This window comes from Hemiscyllium ocellatum, chromosome 32 (assembly GCF_020745735.1).
Source record: "Hemiscyllium ocellatum isolate sHemOce1 chromosome 32, sHemOce1.pat.X.cur, whole genome shotgun sequence".
NCBI classification, from domain to species: domain Eukaryota; kingdom Metazoa; phylum Chordata; class Chondrichthyes; order Orectolobiformes; family Hemiscylliidae; genus Hemiscyllium; species Hemiscyllium ocellatum.
This window is the reverse complement of record NC_083432.1, coordinates 8,789,821-8,813,786: the sequence shown is the minus strand read 5'-3', so window position 1 is coordinate 8,813,786 and position 23,966 is coordinate 8,789,821. Positions and strand designations below refer to the sequence as shown.

Here is a 23,966-nt window from a genome sequence, read left to right as displayed (position 1 = left end):
GAACCAATACTAATCATGAAGAAATGGGAAAAGTAATTTGGGGACCATTTGCTAAAAGTAAGTTCGGGGTAGCTTACTGGTCAGCAGAGACCGATGAAGGGAGGGTGTCTACAATAGTGGATGTCCAGGCAGGTCATAGAGTCATAGAGATATAGACTACAGAAAAACAGACCTTTTGGTCCAACTCATCCATGCTGACTAGATATCCTAAATTAACTAGTCTCACTTGCCCACATTTAACCCATATCCACCTAAACTCTTCCTATTCACTCACTCACCCAGATGCCTTTTAAATGCTACCCTCAACCACTTCTTCTGGCAGTTCATTCCATACACACACCACTCTCTGCATGATAAAGCTGCTCTTACATCCCTTTAAAATCTTTCCCCTCTTACCCTAAACCTATGTCTTCTAGTTAAGGACACCCCTACCTCAGGTAAAAGACCTTGTCTATTTATCCTATCTGTGCCCCATATAATTTTATAAACTTCTATAAGATCACCCCTAAGCCTCTGACACTCCAGGGAAAACAGCCCCAGCCTATTCAGCTTTTCCCTATAGCTCATACCCTCCAAACCTGGCTACATCCTTGTCAAACTTTTCTAGATCTTTTCAAGTTTCACATCATCCTTCCTATTTCAAAAGTGGTCTAACCAACATCCTGTACAGCTGCAATGTGACCTTCTAATTTATATATTCAATGCTCTGATCAATAAAGGAAAGCATACCAAACACCACCTTCATTATCCTATTTACCTGTGACTCCACTTTCAAGAAATTATGAACCTGCACTCCAATGTCTCTTTGTTCAGCAACACTGTCCATTACCATTACGGTTTAAGGGGAAATATTATAACTGGCTAAAATGTCCATGATAAGGGAAAGAAGTAAGGGCCATGTATTGGCAGTGGGGGAATGAGAGTGGAGAATGAGAAAACACCGTTCCATTCCCGATTCGAGAGAGAAAATCAAGAGGAAAAGATCACATTCAATAATGAGGATTTCTAGTCGACATCCTGATGGGCATAGGTCAGAGAGATCGCAACATAAGGAACAAGGTTTGGGATAGATGCAGACAATACATGAGGTATGCCTCCACAGAAAAGGTGTTCCAGCTTCTAGAAAATGGATGTCTCAGTGGGAATTTGAAATTGTGTTTTAGATCTATGTACTTTTTCTCCCCTCAAGAAAAGCAGTCTGTCAGAGTGAGAATGTAGGTCTCTTTGAGACTCAAACAGGTAACCTTCAGAATGTGGGTGGAGAGTTGAGGTTAAGCTAGAATTAGCATGTGGGAGTGACAGCTTCTCTGAGTGTCTAAAATTGCCCTTGCCTTGTTGTAATGAGTAATGAAGAGATGGGAAGCCAGCCCATTAATCAGCATCTCACCCTGTGAAAACCATTACCATGGCAACTGCCTTTTTATATTAATAATTAATAATGATATTGTCATTAAAAAGTGAAAAATGCCCCCATCTTACTGTTGCACCAACTGTAACAAACTTACGGAATCAAAAATTAAAATTCAGTTTTATGTGTTGACAAAGTAAGCCAATACTTTATCACTTGGTATCCCTTATTTCAACATACAAGTGCAGCAGATAGTAAAGAAGGCAAATGGTATGTTGGCCTTCATAGTAAGAGGATTCAAATACAGGAGCAGGGATATCTTGGTCCTGGTGAGACTGTCGGGAGTATTGTGTGCAGTTTTGCTGTCTGAGAAAGGATGTTCTATCTATGGCAAGAGTTCAATGGATGTTTGCCAGGCTGTTCCTGAAATGGTAAGACTGGTGTATGAACGCAAAGTTGGACTGGTTAGGACTATATATTCACTGGAGTTGAGAAGAATGAGCAGGGATAGAGCATAGAACAGTACAGGCCCTTTGGCCCTCAATGTTGTGCCAACCTGTGAAACCAATCTGAAGCTGATGCAACTCACACTAATCCATTTTCATCCATATGTCTATCCAATGAAATGCACTGCAGGCAGTGTGTTTCAACGCTCTAGTACTCTAAGAAACTACCTCTGACATCTGCCCTACATCAATCACCACTCAATTTAAAATTATGTCCCCTCATGCGAGCCATCACCATCAAAGGAAAAAGGCTGTCACAATCCACCCTATCTAACCCTCTGATTATCTTATATGTCTCAATTAAGTCACACTCAACCTTTTTCTCTCAAATGAAAACAGCCTAAAGTCCCTCAGCCTTTCCTCGTAAGACCTTCCCTCCATACCAGGCAGCATCCTAGTAAATCTCCTCTGCACCCTTTCCAAAGCTTCCACATCCTTCCTATAATGTGGCGATCAGAACTGTACGCAATAATCCAAGTGCGGCTGCACCAAAGTTTTGTACAGTTGCAACATGACCTCATAGAAACCCATAGAATTCCAGATGGTTAAACAGGATAAATGCAAGAAAGATGTTCCTGGTGACCAGGGACTCCAGGATCTGGGGTCACAGTCAAAGGATATGGTGCAGGCTATTTGCACTGAAATAAAGTGAAATGTCTTCACCCATAATGTGATGAACCTGTCAGAAAGCAGTTGAGATCAAATGTTTTCAAGAAAGAGTTAAACATAGTTTTTAGAGATAAAGAGATCAGAGAGTATGGGGAGAAAGCAGGAACAGGGTTTTGAGTAGAAAAGTGTGGTGCTGGAAAAGCACAGCAGATCAAGCAGCATCCGAGGAGCACAAGAGTCGATGTTTTGGCCATAAGCCCTTCATCAGGATTGTGGGGGTGGTTGAGGAAGGGGGCTGAGAGATAAATACGAGAGTGGGGTTGGTCATGGGGATGAGGTAGCTGAGAATGTGAGAAGTGGATGCACGTGGTAGGGTGATTGAGATAGGTCGATGAGGAGGATGGAGTGGATAAGTAGGAAGGAAGATGGACAGGTAGGCCTGTTCTAGAGGGCAGTGACGAGTTGGAGGGTTGGATTAGGGATGAGGCGGGGGGAGGGGAGATTAGGAAACTAGTGAAGTCGATGTTGATGCCATATTGTTGAAGGGTCCCAAGGTGGAAGTTGAGACATTCTTTCTTTGAAATGCATTGGAATGAAATGTCTGGCAGTAGCCTTTAAAATAAGGAAATGTTAGATTCAAGATTATCTTCTTAATATATTCTGAGGGAGCCTGCTCTGACCTATAACAAACTGGAGACTCCTGGCAGGATCAAAATCTCTGATCCCTGGTTGGGTTTCGATTTGTTGGACTCAAAGGCAGCGAGTGGTAAGTGTTAGTGTCTTTTATTTTGAATATTGCATTCAGTTGGTTAAAACAGGATGTGTCTTGTGTAATAATGTATCTTTCAGGCACTAACAGTTTCCTGGGGGTGGAAGAAGTCACTTTATGAGCAAGACAAAGCTTTCAGAATTGGCAAGGAAACTGGAGTCAGGGTTGCCTGAGTCTGTGAGGAATAGGGAGATTGTGTGTTGTAAATCGACGATCTGGTGATTTTTAGTCACACATGGAAGGAGCATTTGGAGCATCTAGCGGAATTGTTCAATGAACTTTGGGAGGTGGACTTGGTGATAAACCTGGCTAATAGTGAGTTCACAAAAGCCATATCATTGGACATGGACAGATGACCCAATGTGATATGAAAACAAAAGCCTGAAAGCTATGCTAAACCATGGCCCAAGTGTTACCCAAATCTAATTACGCAAATCCAGTTAAGGTGGCTATTGATGCAAGTGAAGTGGGTGTCGGTGCTGTACACTTACAAGAAGATGACAAGAAGATAAGAAAACCAATGTGTATTTTTCCAGAAAACTGAATAATCATCAACAGAAGTATTCCACAATTGAGAAGGCAATCTTGAGTTTGGTGCTGGTATTGCAACTTTTCAATATTTATATTGCCAGTAATGTGTCTGAGAGAATTGTATAAAGATGATAGTATATCGAGCTGGAAAAGCACAGCAGATCACGCAGCATCAAAAGAGCAGAAGACTGATGTTTCGGGCAGGATCTTTTATCAGGGCTGGTCCAAACTGAGACAGTCTGAATGCAATCTGGAGTCTGTGGGGGAATAATTCAGCTTTGAAGGCAGGTGCTGAGGAAGGAGACATGGCTGTAGTAGCGGGATTTAGATTACTTACAGTGTGGAAACAGGCCCTTCGGCCCAACAAGTCCACACTGACCCGCCGAAGCGCAACCCACCCATACCCCTATATTTACCCCTTACCTAATGCTACGGGCAATTTAGCATGACCAATTCACCTGACCTGCACATCTTTGGAGTGTGGGAGGAAACCAGAGCACCCGGAGGAAACCCACGCAGACACGGGGAGAATGTGCAAACTCCACACAGTCAGTCGCCTGAGTCGGGAATTGAACCCGGGTCTCTGGCGCTGAGAGGCAGCAGTGCTAACCACTGTGCCACCATGCTGCCCTTCAGGGCGTTTCAGGGTGTGATCAAAGAGCTTCAGGGCATTGCAGTGGGAGAAAGACAGATTAAGATCTTTATGGAGGGAGGAGGAAAATCCTTCTGATGAAGGATCCTGCCTGAAACATTGACTTTCCTGCTCATCTGACACTGTTTAACCTGCTGTGCTTTTTCCAGCACCACATTTTATCAACTCTAACTTTTCAGCATCCGCAGTCTTCATTATCTCCAAGTGAGACAGTTGTATATACTGATCATAACCCCTTAAAGTTTTTGAAAAAATTTAAGGATATATTTCCCGTCTGTTTAGATGGAGTTTATTATTGCAGCCATTCAACTTGAAAATTATGCATGTGGCAGGATGAGAGAAAATAATTGCCAACACACTGTCACAATCGTGATGAAGGACAATGGAGGCGTTCGGTGGCAGGAGAAAAAAACCATCAAAGTGGACTGTAGTAGTGAATATTTGCTTAGAATTAATGCAATGCATATGTATTGTAGTAGACTAATAGTGTGAGATAAAGATTTTTTAAAATGAATCCTTATTTGTATATTGTTAGCCCATTTGTTTTCGGGGAAGGTGTGATGATACTATGGCTTTAAGACGTGTATTTGTCCTTTGTTTCGAAGAAAGATTTTAAGGCAGAGATAGCAAGCTGTGTACTGAAAACTTGTAAACAGCTTGTGGGGCCTTGGGATTTTTTTAAAACTTGGAACAATAGAATCAGCCTGAATGGGTGGGGTCAAGCTCCCCCAGAACCAAAAGTTTTAGTTTTAGCTTTAGCAGGTGTTACTGACGTCCTGAAGAAGTGGAAGCTATGCTTTTTTTTTCCTTTCTAGTGGATGAATAAAGTGTGTTTTGCTTTTAATTCTATTGGGTTGACTAAACAAAATGCATTGGAATGAAAAATAAATCTTTATTATTTTAAGTAAAATTTTAAGAAGCTAGCCTAAACCCTAACTTTTCCTTATTTTAAAAATAAATATATTAAAATAAGGAAAAGTTAGGGTCTCAGCTATCTTCTTAATATATTTTGAGGGGGTTTGGTCTGGTCGACAACACCTTACATGCTGAATGTCATTTGACTTTAAGAAATGTTTGAATGCCTGCTGGTAAATGATGGCCAACACTTCTAGGAGCCTATGAATAAGAAAGGTGCTTGCAGCTTTTCTATCATTGTCACTGTTTTTGACAAACGAACTCTATGCACATCCAAACACTTTGAGTGGGCATCCACAATGACGAAGAACATTGAGCCCAGAAAAGGGCCAGCATGGCTGATGTGTAAATGAGCCCAGGGTTCACACTGGCCATTGTCATGAATGTGAGGGAAGCTGTTGGAAGTCATTTTCATCCTCATTGACACTCTGGATGCTGCATCATCATCGTGGCCATGCTTGCATCCAATCCTGGCCATCAGACATTATTTCTCACAAATATTATCATTTTGGAAACCCCTAGATGACCCTGGTGGAGTCCAGCCAGTATCTGATGATGACCTTTGCTCAGGACAATAGCTCTTGCTCCCCATTTGAGGCTCTTACAGATATTGTTCTGCTGGAGAAGCTTAACGACTCCCTTCCAGAAATGTTAAGAACTCAAGTTGAGCAACAGAAAGTTAAAAAAGCGGGAAGTGCTGCTGCAATGGTGGATGAATATGCATTTACACCTAAATCAAAATCTAGTTTCCGACAGCAATTTCATTCTGTGTGGGATGGAAATTGGGAAAGAAGGAGATCCTTCAATGAAAATCAAAAAGTAGATCACACTGGGAGCAGTTTACCACAGGTGAAAAAAGAAACCCCACAGGGTGGAAAAGAGTGAAAGGCCTGAGGTGTTTTCACTGTAATAAAATGGAACACACAAAGTCATAGTACTGTTGGTTTAAGAAAGGCCATGGGAAAAAAGGATGTGATTTAAAAAAGCCTAAACCAGTGGGTAGTGAGGGAAATCCCACGAGAAGTCAAGGAGCTGCAGGAGAGTGCACGACCTAGTTACAGGCTGTTTAGTAATGTGGGATATAGGCAAAGTAGTGTTACTTCTGCAATTATAATTACTTATGCAAGGTAAATGAACTCACACCAGTGTGTAATTGTTTCAACTAAGAGCTGAGTCAACTAGAATGCAAACTATGTGGAGGAAATACATAATTGTTTTTGTATCAGCTAAAATTGTATGCAAGAATGAAACGTGACTGCAAAACAATGGTAGATGTTACAGACAAATAGATGATGATTTAGGTTAAGCCAGACATGCTTGCACAAGCAGTAGTTATAAGCATCTGTTTCCCACTTTTACAGAAAAACTGGAACCACCCCAATTAGAAGGTCATAAGGATCAGTATGGTTGGAGAAAGCACAGATGGAAGGAGTAGATAATACCTAACAATGGGCCACAGCAGGATATGGTAAAATGGCCTTGTGAGGCCAGAAATAAGCATTTTGTCACAGACAAGGCCAGATAAGGCAAGAGATAAACAGGAGTAATGGGTGCCGGTCTTAGGGAAGGGGAAGATGTAAACGGGGAGGAGCAATGGGATAAAAAAAGGAACCAAATTACATAAATATCGTGTATTCGTTGAATTCAGAGTGTGTGTGTGTCCCTGCCCTGTAGACAGTGGACATCGCACCCTCTTGCAAGGGTAAAATAAATGACACTACTGATTTAGATCTTGTCTCGGACTGAAATTATTGAAGTGAGCGAACTTTGTTTCATACAGTAGGATAGTGCCCGATCTTTTCAAAGGCTTCACATCTGTGGATACGATTTACTCAGGTAGAACAGGGAAAGTAGATAAAGAAGTTAAAATATTGAGAGATATGAAAACTAGTCTGTCTCTAATAGTAAGAGATGAAAATACTTGCATTGCTTCTGAAATTTTGCCCAAGAGAGTGGTAATCTGTGGAATAAATGGGGTGAGGGGCTATGTTTCTCTTTGTAAGATAAGGTGAGTAAGTCCAATCAAGACTGTGAAACTGATAGTGCAAGTGATGGAAAAATTGGCTATTTCAGGAATGATTTGATGGGATGACAGGTAGGAGTGATGCCCATTCTCATGAAAAAGCCAAAAGAAAACCAGGAAACTGAGGATTTAAAAGAAAAATGCCCTGGAATGTTTCCAGACTGTGTGGTGACCAGATCCTGCCGCAATAAGTTAAAACATGAAGGGAAAACCAAACAGAAAGATGAAGGAGTTGAGGTCCAGTTAAAAGAATTTGAATTTGAATTTGAACCTAGGGACTCTCGCAATGTTTACCCCAGTTTACAATTTTACACACACCAACTTTGCAACAATTTTGATAATGTTGTCATTCAGCAGCTTTAGTCTGTCTCTCAGGAGCAAACAGCAGATCTCTGAATGTCCTTCGCCGAGTTCAGGCTGAAGGCCTTCTTTATTTTGTTCTTGCTGAGTAATATTTTCTTGCTGAGTGATTTGAATCTCTCAATGCCACTAAATCTGATATCTCTCTTGTAATTAAAGTTTGATCAAAAACAGGTGATTCTCAGATGAAGTTTATTGAGATCTGCTCCAATTGGGAAAACTATAATCCACTCTTTCATTTGCCTGCACCTACACCAACTCTTTTCACCTTAATACAAATTCATTTTTGACTTTGTGCTCATATGACTGCCTTACTTAAATGTCACTTTTAATTCAGTCACTAATATTCTTAGTCTGGTTTTGCTGCTGCAGAATATTTAGTGTGTTGAGGTAAAGGAAACATTAATTTCATTGAAAAAGCATTACATTATGCCTTCATCTCACCACAAGGCTGCATAAGACAACAAAATCTTGTGACATATTGTATCACTTCCTGTGATGGTATGTATTATATTTCATTAGTATATTACACAGCATAACTGTGTAACCTCTTATACTACAATTTTCACCAGCTCAGAAAGTCAAGAATTCAAATCCCAGTCCTCACATACACTGCTACCCTATCCATATTGCCACCTCGTGACTCTTTCCACCCTGCCCCTCTACGTCGTTCACTAGCACAGAAAAAATATTTAAATGTCCCACAGCTATTCTAATGAAATAAATGAAATGACCAAAATATAGCAGAAAATGCTATAAATGGGGGATGGGTTTTCCCTGACTGTTCCACAAGACAAGGATTTAGGCTGATCAAAGGTATACTACTGAGGCCGCCAACATCATGTGCAGGCACGAAATATAAAAGACTGTCACGGTCAAAAGATTCATTAAGGAATATCAACTGCTGTGCAATGCAGGATTGAGGGAATGCTGCATTGTCAGGAGGAGAAAGTGATGACTGCAGATGCTGGAGACCAGAGTTGAAAAATATGGTGCTGGAAAAACACAGCTGGCCAGGCAGCATCCAAGGAGCAGAGGAATTCCTGAAGAAGGGCTTATGCCCGAAACGTCGATTCTCCTGCTCCTCAGATGCTACCTGGCCCGCTGTGTTTTTCCAGCACCACATTTTTCAACTCTGCATTGTCAGGAGACCTATCCTTTCCAGGGTTGTTAAGAAGACATATGGTGTGTTGACACTTATTGGTAGGTGGATTGCATTTCAGAGCAAAGAGGTCATACCAGACACTAGTAAGGCCGCACCTGGCGTATTACATGCAGTTCTGGTCACCACATTATTGGTAGGATGTGGAAGCTTTGGAAAGGGTTCAGAGGAGATTACTTGGATATTGTCTGATATGGAAGGAAGATCTTATGAGAAAAGGCTGAGGGAACTGAGGCTGTTTTTGTTGGAAAGGAGAAGGTTGAGAGGTGACTTAATCGAGACATATAAGGTACTCAGAGTTGGATAGGGTGGACAGTGAGAGCCTTTTTCCTCGAATGGTGAAGGCTAACATGAGGGGACATAGCTTTAAATTAAGGGGTGATAGATTTAGAACAGATATTAGGGATATTTTCTTTACTCAGAGAATGGAATGGCCTGCCTGCAACAGTAGTAGACTCGCCGATGTTAAGGGCATTTAAATGGGCATTGGACATATGGATAAAAATCGAAAGGTGTAGGTTAGATGGGCATCAGATTAATTTCACAGGAGGGCGCAACATCAAGGGCTAAAGTGCCTGTACTGCATTGTAATGTTCTATGTTCCATTGGCTGGATGTTAAAAAATCAGTGTCAATGGATCTGGATGAGTCTATCACAATGAGGACACGACAACAGAGTTCCAATCTTGGAACAGATTATTTATTGCCAACCACAGTGCAGTTTCTTTACTGGCCAAATTACTGAATTCATCATCAATGATTGATTACTCTCACAGAGGAACTATTACAGTCAGTTCAGCAGACCGGTGGCTTGCAGTGGGAATTCAATACCTTCTCCATTTACCATTAACCATTCCATTCTCACCTAGACTGCCACAATCACCTTTATATACTTTGCAATCATTTCATCCAGGTAATCTACGATTGTCTGAAAACCCTGTTCAGCTTAGTTAATCTTCTGCCCGTCTTCACAGTTATAAACATTAGGGTGTCATCCATCATATCAATACTGGTTAATAGAATTATCCATATTCAATATTGCGTTAATGTATCAGATTCCAGAAGGCTCCTAACCATTGACAACATCATTGCACCATCAGGTATTCACAAATGAATGCCACCCACATGCAGATCTCCAGGAGTTAATTATACAGATTTTGTAGATTACTGCAGTAATGACTGACCCTATGCTTCCCACAGTCAGAGATGTGTAAGGAATAGAAAGCAATGACGTTCAAACCAGTATTAACTAATAATAGCTGGCATGAGCCTCATGCACACTTCGAATTAATGAAAAGCTGATTCTCTATGTCCACTGGAGCCACATTCCCTAATCATTGTGGGCTCGGAACACATCATTGTCAGTCTAGATATTTTGGCTCATCCTTTAGCAGTGAATCTCCGGACGAGGTCATGCACAGTTAATTACTGAATAGCTAATAATGGAAAGGATTTGTCCAATTTTCTTTTATCTGTGGGAATAGACTTGGAGGTTGGTGGAACAAGGATTGTTAAAACCCATCCCGGATTCCTGCCACATGTGGAATGAGTACTTCAACAGTTCCTCTCCCAGTGTCCCGATGAAGAGATCTTCTACACCAGGTCACTTCCTGTTCCTTGGAATTTTGCCAGACTCCCTTTATCTACTCTAATCCTGCTATCCCTCTTGACTGAATACTTCCCTAGGACTTTGGTCTGCTATCTGCCCATTGTCTGGTACATTCTGATTTGTATGTTTAACAGTGGCCATGATCACAGACAAGCACAACTTTTATTCACTACAGCTACTGACACCAATATTCAGAGGAATAACTTCATATATCTTCTCAACGGGGATGACTGATGCTACCAGTAGCTGAAAGGTAGGGTATAACTCATGCAATCTTTGCTCAATTGGCTGTGGCTGCCCTTGCTGTCCTTGATCAATTACATTAGAAATAAATGACCAATCCATTCCTATTACTTGTGACCTTGGGAGCTGGTAAAAGTGGTAAAGATTTGTGGTGTGCCTTGAGTTTTGTCTCAAATCAAACAATGTTCTGCTTATGAACTGGATTATTGTTTTTAGGATACTCCTGAGGGGGTTGGGTCTGTGTGGATGTGATGCGCTGAATGGCCTGCTTCCACACTTTAGCAATTCTAAAGATTCTAATAGTTCTAACAGCTTGAACATCTGATCAAGATTTAATGGGCCCCTCCTGTCTTTAACCACACTTGTCTTTTACACCATCACCTGCTATTTAATGGGGATGATCGAGAAATGTTCCTCATAATGGTTTGGCCCAACCTAGTCTGCTCAATCTGGTCCACCTGTTTCAATGTTCCACTCAAATCATCCACAGTATCATTCTGATCCATCCCTCACTCCTCCAATCCACCTCATCACTTCCAAAGCTACAACATCTTCAGGTTACTGCCTCCACCAGAGCTGTTCTCTGCTCTAACTGACTCCTGAGCTGTTTGTTTCTGGCACTATTGAAGGGACAGATTTCTTCTTGGGCTCAACCTTCAGTGGCTCTCTTCCATCTTCTGTTTGTTCTTTCATATTTTATACTTCCTTTCTTCTCACATATATTCCTGACCAGGCTGTTCTCACCACTAAACTCCATTAAGTTCAAATGCACTGTTTAGTTTTCAGACTTTTAAAATTTATCTGTGGATGTGGCCATTGCTGGCTGAGCCAGGGTTTATTGTCCATCCCTAGTTGCCCTTGAGAAGGTGAGGGCGAGCTGCCTTCCCGAACTGTGGCAGTCCATGTATTGTGGGTTGCCATTGGGGAGGAAATTCCAGGATTTTGGCCCATTGACAATGAAGGAATTGCCATAATATATATGCAAGTCAGAATGGTGAGTGGATTGGAGGGGATCTTGAAGGTGGTGGTGTTTGTATGTATCTGCTGCCCTTCTCTTTCTTGATAGAAGTGGTCATGGGTTGGAAGATGCTGTCTGAAGGTCTTTGGTGAATTTCTGCAGTGTATCTTGTAGATAATACACACTGCTGCTACTGAGTATCAATGGTGGAGGGAGTGGATGCTTGTGGATGTGGTGACAATCAAGCAGGCTGCTTTGTCCTGGATGGTGTCAAGCTTCTTGAGTGTTGTTGGTGCTGTATCCATCCAGCCAAGTAGGCAGTATTTCATCACACTCCTGATTTGTGCTTCGTAGATGAAAGGCAAGTTTTGGGGAGTCAGGAGGTGAGTTATTCACTGCAGTATTCCTGGCCTCTGACCTGCTCTTATAGCCACTATGATGACTCCAGTTGAGTTTCTGGTCAATGATAACACCCATGATGTTGATAGTGGAAGATTCAGAGATAGTAACACATTGAAATCCAAGGGGTGGTAGTTAGATTATCTCTTATTGATAATGGTCAGAGCCTGACATTTGTGTGGTGCAAATATTACTTGCCACTGGTCAGCCCAAGCCTGGATATTGTCCAGAACTTGTTGCATTTGAACATGGATTGCTTCAGTGACTGAGGAGCCACAAATGATGCTGAACACTCTGCAATCATCGATGAACATTCCCACTTCTGACCTTATGATGGAGGGAAGGTCACTGATGAAAGAGATGAAGATGGTTGGTCCGAGGACACTACCCTGAAGAACTCCTGCAGACATGTCCTAGAACTGGGATGACTGACCTACAACAACCAAGACCATCTTCCTAAGTGCCAGGTATGACTCCAACCAATGGAGATTTTGCCTCTGATACCCATTGATTCCAGTTTTGCTAAGGATCCTTGAAGCCACATTCAGTTGAATGTAGCCTTGACGCAATGGGCTGTCACTCTTACCTCACCATCAATCGAACACTGATCTCATTGGACAATCTTCCCATTGATCCAGTCAGATCCAGGCTGGTTAACTGTGGATGATGGTCCTCACCCCCAAGCAGGGCTTCACCATTTTCCTCACCACAACATTCCACCCCATCTCCATGAAGCCCCCTGCAGGGGTGGAGCTAACCTAAAGGACAAGTGGGAATCTACTCAACCTTCAATGTCTTCAGGTCAGAATCAAGACTACATCAACGTCTGGCATTGAGCAGTAGTACACATATGACACCTGCGTAGGGGTACACTTAGAGACCAACCTAAAATCCATCATTAGTGCATACGAAGACATATAAGAGAATGATCCTCAGACCAGACATCTGGAAAACAAATGGCCTCTACCCACCAATTCCTGCAACACAACATTGCCCCCTCCAGCAACAAAATTCACTGCAATCCCCTAGATGACATGAATCATTCCCATAGTCCAGAATGTCCTTTCAGTGTGAGCAGACATTAATGATAAAATCCAACTCCAATGCACCAAGGCACCCTTTGGACATCTGAGGACCAGAATATTCAAAGTTTGAGATTTCAAATACAGCACCAAACTCATTGTCTACAGACCAGCCATGACCCCCGCCCTTCTATATACATCAGAGAAATGGACCGTACACAGTAGGGACCTCAACTCTCCGAAGAATTACAGCCAGCACTGCCTCCATGAAATCCATGCAGGATAGTTATATCAATGTGAGTGTCCCCTTCCAGGACAAAGTCTCCAATATTGAGGCACACATAAGCAACTGCAAAAGGCAGGGCACATTTTCCAAAGCCTGCCACAAAATTCCCTAAACAAGCGTTCTACTCCAAACTACACAATCAGAAGCAATCAAGAGAAAGCCAGAGGAAACAAGGACAAGGACACCCTAAAAGCCAGTGTCTCCTGTTCATGGTCCATATTTCTGATGCATACAGGATGGTGGGGGCCATGACTGGTCCGTAGACAACAAATGCAACATCTCCGATGACACATGACATCGAACGCACAAACTGGAGCAGAAGTATCCTTGAAGGTACAAACCACATTCACCATCAATGAGTGACGAACAAACACAAGCAACAGAAAAAGCACAGAATCCAGAGTGTCTCACCACCCTACCTCCTCAAACACCATCTGCCTCACCCATAGCAGAGATTGTTGCTCCAGGATAGGACTGTTAATCTCTACAAAATGCCTCACCTTAGAGTAAAAGCAAATTATCCTCCACCCTGAAGGACTGTCAAAGAAGAAGGAATGTATGATCCTCACGCTTAGTCTCTTAAACTAGAACTTCAATGATGACAGTTCACTGCTCAAAGCAATTCTGCTACAGCTGTATTGCTGTGTTTTGCCAATTATTGCTGGTTTCCATGTGTAAAGGATGCTCAATTCTAGGTTATCCTGCCAATGACTCAGTTTGCCAATCCATGTTGGATATTTAAAAAAACACATTATTAACTTCATTTAGTCGGGACACAGACCATCATACAAACCATCCTTCCATTCATTGTTTCTGTCTATACTTCCTGCTAACTTGGCTAAGTAAGTAAACCTTTCCCACCCTGATTGTACACCCTTCCAACTTCCGTTGAACAGAAAATACAAAAGTTTTAAAACACGTATAAACAGATTCAAGAACAGCTTCTTCCCCAATGTTATCAGACTTTTGAACAGACCTCTCAAATATTAACATTGATCTCTCTCTTCATATTCTCGGCAGCTATACATTGTATTCTGCATTCTGTTTTTTTCCTAGATGTGTTAACATCTGTCTGCATATCATGCAAAACAAAACTTTTCACTGTTCCTCGGTATTTGTGAGAACAATAAATCAAATCAAATCATTAATGCACTCAAAAATCACATAGGCCTTTTCTCAAAACATCGACTCTCCTACTCTTCAGATGCTCCAGACCTGCTGTGATTTTCCAAAGCCACACTTTTTAACTCAATATTCACGTGACAACTAACAACATCAGCAAGTGGCTTTGCTACTCAAGCTTCCAGACAGCTGGTTTGGAAGATCCCATTCAAAACTCTATCTTATTAAGTCATACAGTCTTGTTTACACCTGTTTTCCTGATGGCTTAGTACTGCATCATATCCTTGCAGCTGCTAAAACCCATTAGCTGCACCTTGTCTAGTTTGAACCGACCATTTTCTCTCACAGCCCATGAAGATGGTTTGACCAAAGGGTGAAGATGGGCATTAAGTGGATGCGCCACATCATTTTGGTCTGAATTAATTATTTGCACCATTTCAGTTTGTGAAGGTGCTAAAACAGTGACTTGCAGCTTTCGCACTCAAGGGCTGATCAGACACAATTTTTATTTTGTTGTAAATTTGGGCTCCTTACGTATATTTCTAGTGGCAGTGTGGAGTGTGGACACTTTGCACAGTATGGATGGTTTCAGACATTTTCATTCCTTATGGGATGTATGCATTGCTAACAAGGATTCATTGCCCATCCCCTGCAATTCATGCTGAGCCCTTCTTTCTCCTGTGGAATGAGTTCCAAGATTTTGATTCAGCAACACTGAAGGAACAACAATAAATTTATAAGGCAGGATGAAGAGTGGCTTGGACATAGAGAAGCATAGAGGTGGTTGTTTGCCCATGTATCTGTTACCCTTATCCTCCTTCGAGAGATGAGGTTGAGAGTTTGGAAGGTACTGTTAGAAGTGAGTTGATGTAGTGCATCTTACAAGCCACACTGTGTGTTGATGTGGAGGAAGTAATGTTAAAGGTGGTGGGTGGGCTCTCAATCAAGTGGGCTGCTTTGTCCTGGATGATATTGAGTTGTTGAGTTTTGGGGCTGCACTCATCTGGACAAGTGGGGAGTATTCCCTCACACATGGAGCTATGCCACAGATCGGCCATGATGATATTGATTAGCAGGACAGGCTCCAACATCTGAATTCCTCTGTTCCCATATAGTAGGCAACTGACTACGTCTTGCAGAGAGAAATCCTCCATGAAACTCGATGAAACTCATTGGCAAAATATTTACAATTCAACTGATTTTGTTCAAGTTTCTCACCTTACTCTCATCAGGACAATTTGTAAGAATACCAACAAAGGGGGGAAAGAAACAGCATTTTGACTATCACTTTCTTGCTATTCCCTTCTTTTCTAGCACTTCTGTTTTGTTTTTCAGGCTAGACTTGAGGATAAATGGAACTGTCTTCAATAGATGCTGAGCTGGTCTCACAGTCTCATCAGCTTGGAGATGATATTCACCAGGAAGATATCCAAGATCTGTAAAGACAATTTTGTATATTCCAGAAGCTGTTCAATAGTCAGTGGCTTGGTGGCCTGTACAATACTGCAAATCTTTTCCTGCACATTCATGATTACATTAAGCTTTAGACTTGCTTCAGCAGAAATGTGTGTTTTGCTTAAAGTCACTTCATTCTTCCTGTTTGACTAGGCTCTCATCTTATCTTGTCTTTTTGGCATGAGTATCATTCACTCAGCAGGCTCGACATCATTTTGAAGCAGCACCATTTCTATGTCACCATCTTGCGCGACTTTGTACAGATTGGTAAAGCTCATGATGTTGCACAACACACTGGTGTCTATCTGACATCTAGTCAGAATCATTAACTGACATCTCTCCAGTAGCTACCTTTATTGGTTTGATTTACTTCTTTCTAGCTAAGTGTGCTTCCTTTATGCTGGACAAGTTTCCTTTTATTTTAGTGAAGTTTCCCAATAATATTTATCTTGTCCTTTGGCCTTAATTTTTCTGTTGACTTTTCTGAAAATACGTCTTACTTTTCCTAATCTGTTGTTCTTACTTGACCTGGGATGTTTTTCAGCATAATGCAAAGCCTCAAACATGCTGTAGCTAATGAAGAGAGAGTATGGTGGTGGAAAGGCACAGCAGATCAGGCAGCATCCGAGGAGCAGGAGATTTCACAATCTCAGAGTTTCTGCATGTGTCAATAGTTTTCTTGAGAGTAACTTTACCCTCTCTCAGCAGATGTGTTCTCGTGCAGCATCTTTTATGCTGTTAGAACACTTGCTGGTTTGTCATTATTTTTATTGTTATTCTTTTATCAATTTTGGTTTGGAGCCGTGAATTGGGAATTCTGAGCTGAAGATACTTGTACACTTTGTGAAACAGCTTGTGACAAAACGAAAAGAGCAAACCAAACCAACACTTGTTTGTGAGGCCAGGCCTACAGGTTAATTGCAGACTGATCCTTGATTTAAAGGGTTCCTACAGACAGAATGGCACAGGAAAAGCATTGTGTTTAAACGAGTAGCAGAATCTGGCAATTAATCTGGGCGGCTCAGTGGTTAGTACTACTGCCTCACAGCACTAGGGTTTAGGTTCGATCCCAGTCTCAGGCGACTGTCTGTGTGGAGTTTGCACATTCTCCCCGTGTCTGTGTGGGTTTCCTCCGGGGGCTCCGGTTTCCTCCCACATTCCAAAGATGTGCAGGTTAGGGTGAATTGGCCATGGTAAATTGCCCATAGTGCTAGGTGCATTCGTCAGAGGGAAATGGGTCTGGGTGGGTTACTCTTCAGAGGGTTGGTGTGGACTGGTTGGGCCGAAGGGCCTGTTTCCACACTGTAGGGAATCTAATCTAATCTCAGGGTGGCACGGTGGCTCAGTGGTTAGCCCTGCTTCCTCACAGCACCACGGACCTGGTTCGATTGCTGCCCCAGGTGACTGTCTGTGTGGAGTGTGCACATTCTCCCCGTGTCTGCGTGGGTTTTCTCCCACAGTCCAAAGGTGTGCAGGTCAGGGTGGATTGGTCATGAGGGAATTGCCCAAAGTGTTAGGTGAAGTAGTCAGAGGTAAATAGATCTGGGTGGGTTACTCTCCTACCGCTCTTTTCCCCCATCTTCACTCCCCCTCTGTGCTCCTCCACCCCTCTCTCTTTAGAAGCTTCTGGGCTATGGTCAAGCGGTCTAAGCCGCTTGGTTTAGATTTGCAACCTCCGCAGAGTCGAGGGTTCGACTCCGTCTGCTACCTATTGGGGCGGCACGGTAGTTCAGTGGTTAGCACTGCTGCCTCACAGTGCCAGGGACCCGGATTCAATTCCCGCCTTGGGCAACTGTCTGTGTGGAGTTTGCATATTCTCCCTGTGTCTGCGTGGGTTTCCTCCGAGTTCGCCAATTTCCTCCCACAGTCCAAAGATGTGCAAGTTTGGTGAATTGGACAACAGAACTAGAGGGCATAGGTTTAGGATGAGAGGGGAAAGATATTAAAGAGACCTATGGGGCAACTTTTTCACGCAGAGGGTGGTACGTGTATGGAATGAGCTGGCAGAGGAAGTGGTGGAGTCTTGTACAATTGCAACATTTAAGAGGCTTTTGGATGGGTATATGAATAGGAAGGGTTGAAGGGTTGGCAGGTGGCATTAGATTGGGTTGGGGTATCTCGTCAGCATGGATGGGTTGGACTGAAGGGTCTGTTTCCATGCTGTACATCTCTATAACTATGACTCTATGCCTCCCCTAGAACTCTGATGTTGAGTGAACACCATTCATAAGTAACATTAATATAACATGAATGTTACTCTTCAAAATCTCTCCTGTATGGCTTTTCTGTTCCTGAGGAAGATCTAGGCCACACCAGCAAAGTTTACAGTAATTCTTTCCCAACACTGATACCAAGGTTTCGATTCTTATTTGCTCAGTTGTTTGAATTCATTATTTAGCTATTTGATAGTTTTGCCATTGAGAGGAGTAAAACTTTAATCCTGTCCAGTGCCTCCTTTCATTTCCACAGCAGTAGAAAATGCACAGCTATTTTGAATCGCCCAAAAATTCATAGTTACATACTGTTGTTTTATTTTACTTCCTCCTCACTTTATGACAAATAGACCTGTTGGACTATAATTTGGTGTCGTGTGATTTTTGACTTTACAGTAGTTGGTTTTCTTCTATCCCTGAAAATCTAAACATTTTCATCCACATCATTCCTGACACCAAGTTTCAATGATGTGGATAATGGCAACCACAGACTATACTCAAAGGTAAACATCACATGTCTGGCAGATCAGCCTGTACAATAAGTCCAATCACATTTCTCCAAACGCAATAACTGGAAAGTTAACATTCTATTGATTACTCAATTAAATGAACCTTGATTGCAATTACTAAATGAGGTAAGTGTTGAGGGAAATTTTTTAAAATGATGACTCGTACGAATCTTCTTCTAGGTCCCTGTGAGCAGTCTTTGTCATTAATTTATGAAGGCCTCACAATAAGACCTGGACAGTTTAACAACATTCATCAATGTGAGTCATCTTGGGTATTTGACTATGTTAAACCAATATCTAATTGATAGCTTTTTGGTTGCTTTAACTTAAGCACAGTGTTATGGACTAGGCCAGACCACTCAAAACATTCTTAAGCAGGCAGCCCAGACCATAATTTTACAATTTGTTTCGGTAAGTGTACAGTAAAAATGACCCAGAGTAAGTTAGCTAGGTTGACTACCAGGTTTTAAAACGGACAAAAATTTATTCACAAATTTACACAATAAATTACAAAGAACAGAATGAAGATCCCCTACAGAACTCAGTCTATCCAAGCTAGACTTAATTATGCTGTTTCGAATATACACAACAGTCCCAATAAGCAAACTCCTTAAACAGAGTAAAAATGAAACAAAGACTCACAGGTCAAAGTAGAAGGACAGAAGGAGAGAGAGTTTAGCAGCCTGTTTTCACACAGCCCACAGCTGAACTCCATAACTAGTTCTGAACAAAATTGCACAGATGGCCACACCCCCTTGACTTATACAGGTTATTTCTAAAAACATAAAGACTTTGGCTGAAAGTCTCATCTGTTTACATATAAGCAAAAAGGCCTTGTAATACCCTTTTATCTCTGTTCGAAATCTTGTCACTTTGGAGCCTAAGTGGTTTACAACCCCTCTGAGAAAACCAAGGACACAGAACCCTTGAGAATAGAAACAGCTTTTAGAAAAAGGACAAGCATTGTGACAGTAGAGGATGATTGAATTAATTGTTACTTCTTGCTTTAATTACTGACCCTCATTCATGTATCCTTTGTGTTTTAATATGGAAGATTTCAGACAAGGAAGTGCACCACAAACTTTAATTGACACTTGCCAATTTCAAAAGCCGCAGAGAATGCGAGCGGACATTGATGGAGATGTTTGAATGAGTGAAGCATATTCAGGGAGAAACCCATTCCTCAGATTCACAGTTAACATGGAAAAAGGACCAGTAAATCTGTCCTTTCAGGGGTATCCATGAAACCATATCTTGAGGATTACGAAGGGAAACTGTCTATCAGTCAGACTCTAGTGAAGCCGTCCCTTGGTGAAACCATTTCTCAGGGTGTGCTCAATGCAACCAACTTTTTTGATGGCTGTCTGGTCAAAACACAGTGAGTCTCCAGTGAAAACACTCCTCAGTGAGTCTCCAGCGAAAACTGTATCCAGTGAAAACATTCCTCAGTGAGTCTCCTTTAAAAATAGCCCTCATTGAATCTCAAATGAAAACATCCCTCAGTGAGTCTCTAGCGAAAACATCCCTCAGTGAGTCTCCAGTGACAACACCCCTCAGTGAGTCTCCAGCGAAAACTGTATCCAGTGAAAACATTCCTCAGTGAGTCTCCAATGGATATGCCCCCTCAGTGAATCTTCAGTGAAATCACACCTTGGTGAGTCTCCAGTGAAAATGACCCTCAGTAAGGTACCAGTGAAAACATCCCTAAGTGAGTATCCAGTGAAAATGCCCCTCAGTGATTCTCCAGTGAACATACCCCTCAGTGAGTCTGCAGTGAAAACACCAATCAGTGAGTATCCAGAAAAAACAGCCCTCATTGAGACTCCTGTGAATACCCCCCTCAGTGAGTCTCCAGTGAAAACATCCTTCAGTGAGTCTCTACTGAAAATGCCCCTCATTGAGCTCTCCAGGGAAAATCCCCTCAGTGAGTCACCAGTGAAAACACACCTCTGAGTCTCCAGTGAAAACATCCCTCAGTGAGTCTCCAGTAAAAACACACTTCAGTGAGTCTCTTGTGAACATCCCCCTCAGTGAGACTCCAGTGATAAGATTTCTCAGTGAATCTTCTGTGAACACCCCCTTCAATGATTCTCCTGTGAATACCCCCGCAGTGAGTCACCAGTGAAAACACCCCTCAGTGAGTATCCAGGAAAACAGCCCTCATTGAGGCTCCTTTGAACACCCCCCTCAGTGAGTCTCCAGTGAAAACATCCCTCAGTGAGCCTCCACTGGAAATGCCCCCTCAGTGAATCTTCAGTGAAATCACACTTTGGTGAGTCTCCAGTGAAAACGCCCCCAGTAAGTTACCAGTGAAAACATCCCTCAGTGTGTCTCCAGTGAAAACACCCATCAGTGAGTATCCAGGAAAAATAGCCCTCATTGAGGCTTCTGTGAACACCCCCCTCAGTGAGTCTCCAGTGAAAACATCCCTCAGTGAGTATCCAGGAAAAATAGCCCTCATTGAGGCTTCTGTGAACACCCCCCTCAGTGAGTCTCCGCGAAAACATCCTTCAGTGCGCCTATAGTGTAAATGTGCCTCCGTGAGTCTCCAGTGAAAATATTCCCTCAATGAGTCTCCAGTGAAAACACCTCTCAGTGCATCTCCAGTGAAAATGCCCTCAGTGAGTCTCCGGTGAAAATATCTCTCAGTGAGTCTCCTGTGGACACCCCCCACAGTGTGTCACCATTGAAAACACACCTCAGTGAGTCTCCACTGAAAATATCTCTCAGTGAGTTTCCAATGAAAATGTCCTTCAGTGAGTCTCCAGTGAAAACATTCCCTCAGTGTATCTCCAGCGAAGACATCTCTCAGTGCATCTCCTGTGAAAACACTCCTCAATAAGTCTCCAGTTAAACTGCTCCTCAGTGAATCTCCAGCTAAAACGCCCCTCAGTGAGTGTCCAGTCAAAACACACCTTGTTGAGCCTCCAGTGAAACAATTCCCTCAGTGAGTCTCCAATGGAAATGCCCATCAGTGAATCTTCAGTGAAATCTCACCTTGGTGAGTCTCCAGTGATATGATCTCTCAGTGAGTCTCCAGTGAAATTGCTCCTCAGTGAGTAACCAGGAAAAACAGCTCTCATTGAAACCCCTGTGAACAACCCCTCTGTAATTCACCAGTGAAAACATCCCTCAGTGAGTCTCCGCAAAAACATCTCTCAGTGCGTCTACAGTGAAAACATCCAAAAGTGCATCTCCCGTGTAAATGCCCAACAGTGAGTCACAATGAAAACACCCCTCAATGGGTCTCCAGTTAAACTGCCCCTCAGTGAGTCTCCAGTCAAAACAGACCTTGATGAGACCCAGTGAAAAAACCCCTCAGTGAGTCTCCAATGGAAACGCCCATCAGTGAATCTTCAGTGAAGTCTCACCTTAATAAGACATGATCCCTCATTGAGTCTCCAGTGAAAATGCTCTTCAGTGAGTCTCCGCGAAAACATCCTTCAGTGCGTCTATAGTGTAAATGTGCCTCATTACATCTCCAGTGAAAACATTTCTCAGTGTATCTCCAATGAAAATGCCCTCAGTGAGTCTCTTGTGAATAACCCCCTCAGTGAAGCTCAGTGATAACATCTCTCAGTGAGGCTCCTGTGAACATCCATCTCAGTTAGTCTGCACTGATAACATCTCTCTGTGAGACTCTAGTGAACACCCCCTCAGTGAGTCTCCTGTGAACACTTCCCACAGTTTTGTCACTAGTGAAAACACACCTCTGTGAGTCTCCACTGAAAACATCCCTCAGTGTGTCGCCATTGAAAATGCCCCTCCGGGAGTATCCAGTGAAAACACCTCTCATTGACTCTCTACTGAAAATGTCCCTCATTGAGTTCTCCAGTGAAAATCCCCTCAGTCAGCCACCAGTGAAAACATCCCTCAGTGAGTCTCCGCGAAAACATCCTTCAGTGCGCCTATAGTGTAAATGTGCCTCCGTGACTCTCCAGTGAAAACATCTCTCAGTGCATCTCCAGTGAAAATGATCTCAGTAAGTCTCCATGAAAGCATCTCTCAGTGAGTCGCTTATGAACATTCCCCTCAGTGAATTTCCAGTGATAACATCTCTCAGTAAGTCACGAGTGAAAACACACCTCAGTAAGTCACCACTGAAAACATCCCTCAGCGCGTCGCCATTGAAAATGTTCCTCAATGAGTCGCCAGAGAAAAAAATCCTCAGTGAGTCTCCAGTGGAAACGCCTCTTAGTGAAGCTTCAGTGAAATATCACCTTGGTGAGTCTCCAGAGATATGATCCCTTATTGAGTCTCCAGTGAAAATGCTCCTCAGTAAGTCTCCGCGAAAACATCCTTCAGTGCGTCTATTGCGTAAATGTGCCTCAGTGAGTCTCCAGTGAAACCAACTCTCAGTGCGTCTCCAATGAAAATGCCCTCAGTGAGTCTCCAGTAAAAACACACCTCAGTGAGTCACCTGTGATAACATTTCTCAGTGAGTCTCCTGTGAACACCCCCTTCAGTGATTCTCTTGTGAATACCCCCACAGTGAGTCACCAGTGAAAACACACCTCAGTGGGTCTCCAGTGAACATGCTCCTCAAATGGTTGCTGTGAACATGCCCCTCAGTTAGTCTGTAGTGAAAGCACCACTCAGTGAGTATCCAGGAAAAACAGCCCTTATTGAGGCTCCTGTGAACAACCCCCCAGTGAGTCTCCAGTGAAAACATCCCTCAGTGAGTCTCCAATGGAAACGCCTCCTCGGTGAAATCAAACCTTGGTGAGTCTCCAGTGAAAATGCCCCTCAGTAAGTTACCAGTGAAAACATCCATCAGTGAGTATCCAGGAAAAACAGCCCTCATTGAGGCTCCTGTGAATAGCCCCCTCAGTGAGTCTCCAGTAAAAATGTCCCTCAGTGAGTCTCAACTGAAAATGACCCTCATTAAGCTCTCCAGGGAAAATCCCCTCAGTGATTCACCAGTGAAAACACATCTCTGAGTCTCCAGTGAAAACATCCCTCAGTGAGTCTCGGCGAAAACATCCGTCAGTGCACCTAAAGTGTAAATGTGCCTCCGTGAGTCTCCAGTGAAAATATTCCTTCAATGAGTCTCCAGTGAAAACATCTCTCAGTGCATCTCCAGTGAAAACACACCTGAGTGAGTCTCCACTGAAAACATCCCTCAGTGAGTCTCCAATGAAAACATTCCCTCAGTGCATCTCCAGCGAAGACATCTCTCAGTGCATCTCCTGTGAAAATGCCCCTCAGTGAGTCTCCAGCGAAAACACCCCTCAGTGAGTCTCCAGTCAAAACACACCTTGTTGAGCTTCCAGTGA

At 42.7% G+C, this 23,966-nt stretch overlaps 1 long non-coding RNA gene across 1 annotated transcript in view; it reads right to left on the bottom strand.

The window, feature by feature from the left end:
- The window catches only part of LOC132830859 (uncharacterized), a 179,208-nt gene extending 159,805 nt beyond the window's left edge, over nucleotides 1–19,403 (bottom strand). The window contains exon 1 of the long non-coding RNA XR_009646447.1: nucleotides 19,333–19,403. This is a non-coding gene — a long non-coding RNA (uncharacterized LOC132830859). The remainder of the gene's footprint in view (nucleotides 1–19,332) is intronic.
- Between the last annotated feature and the right edge of the window lie 4,563 nt (nucleotides 19,404–23,966).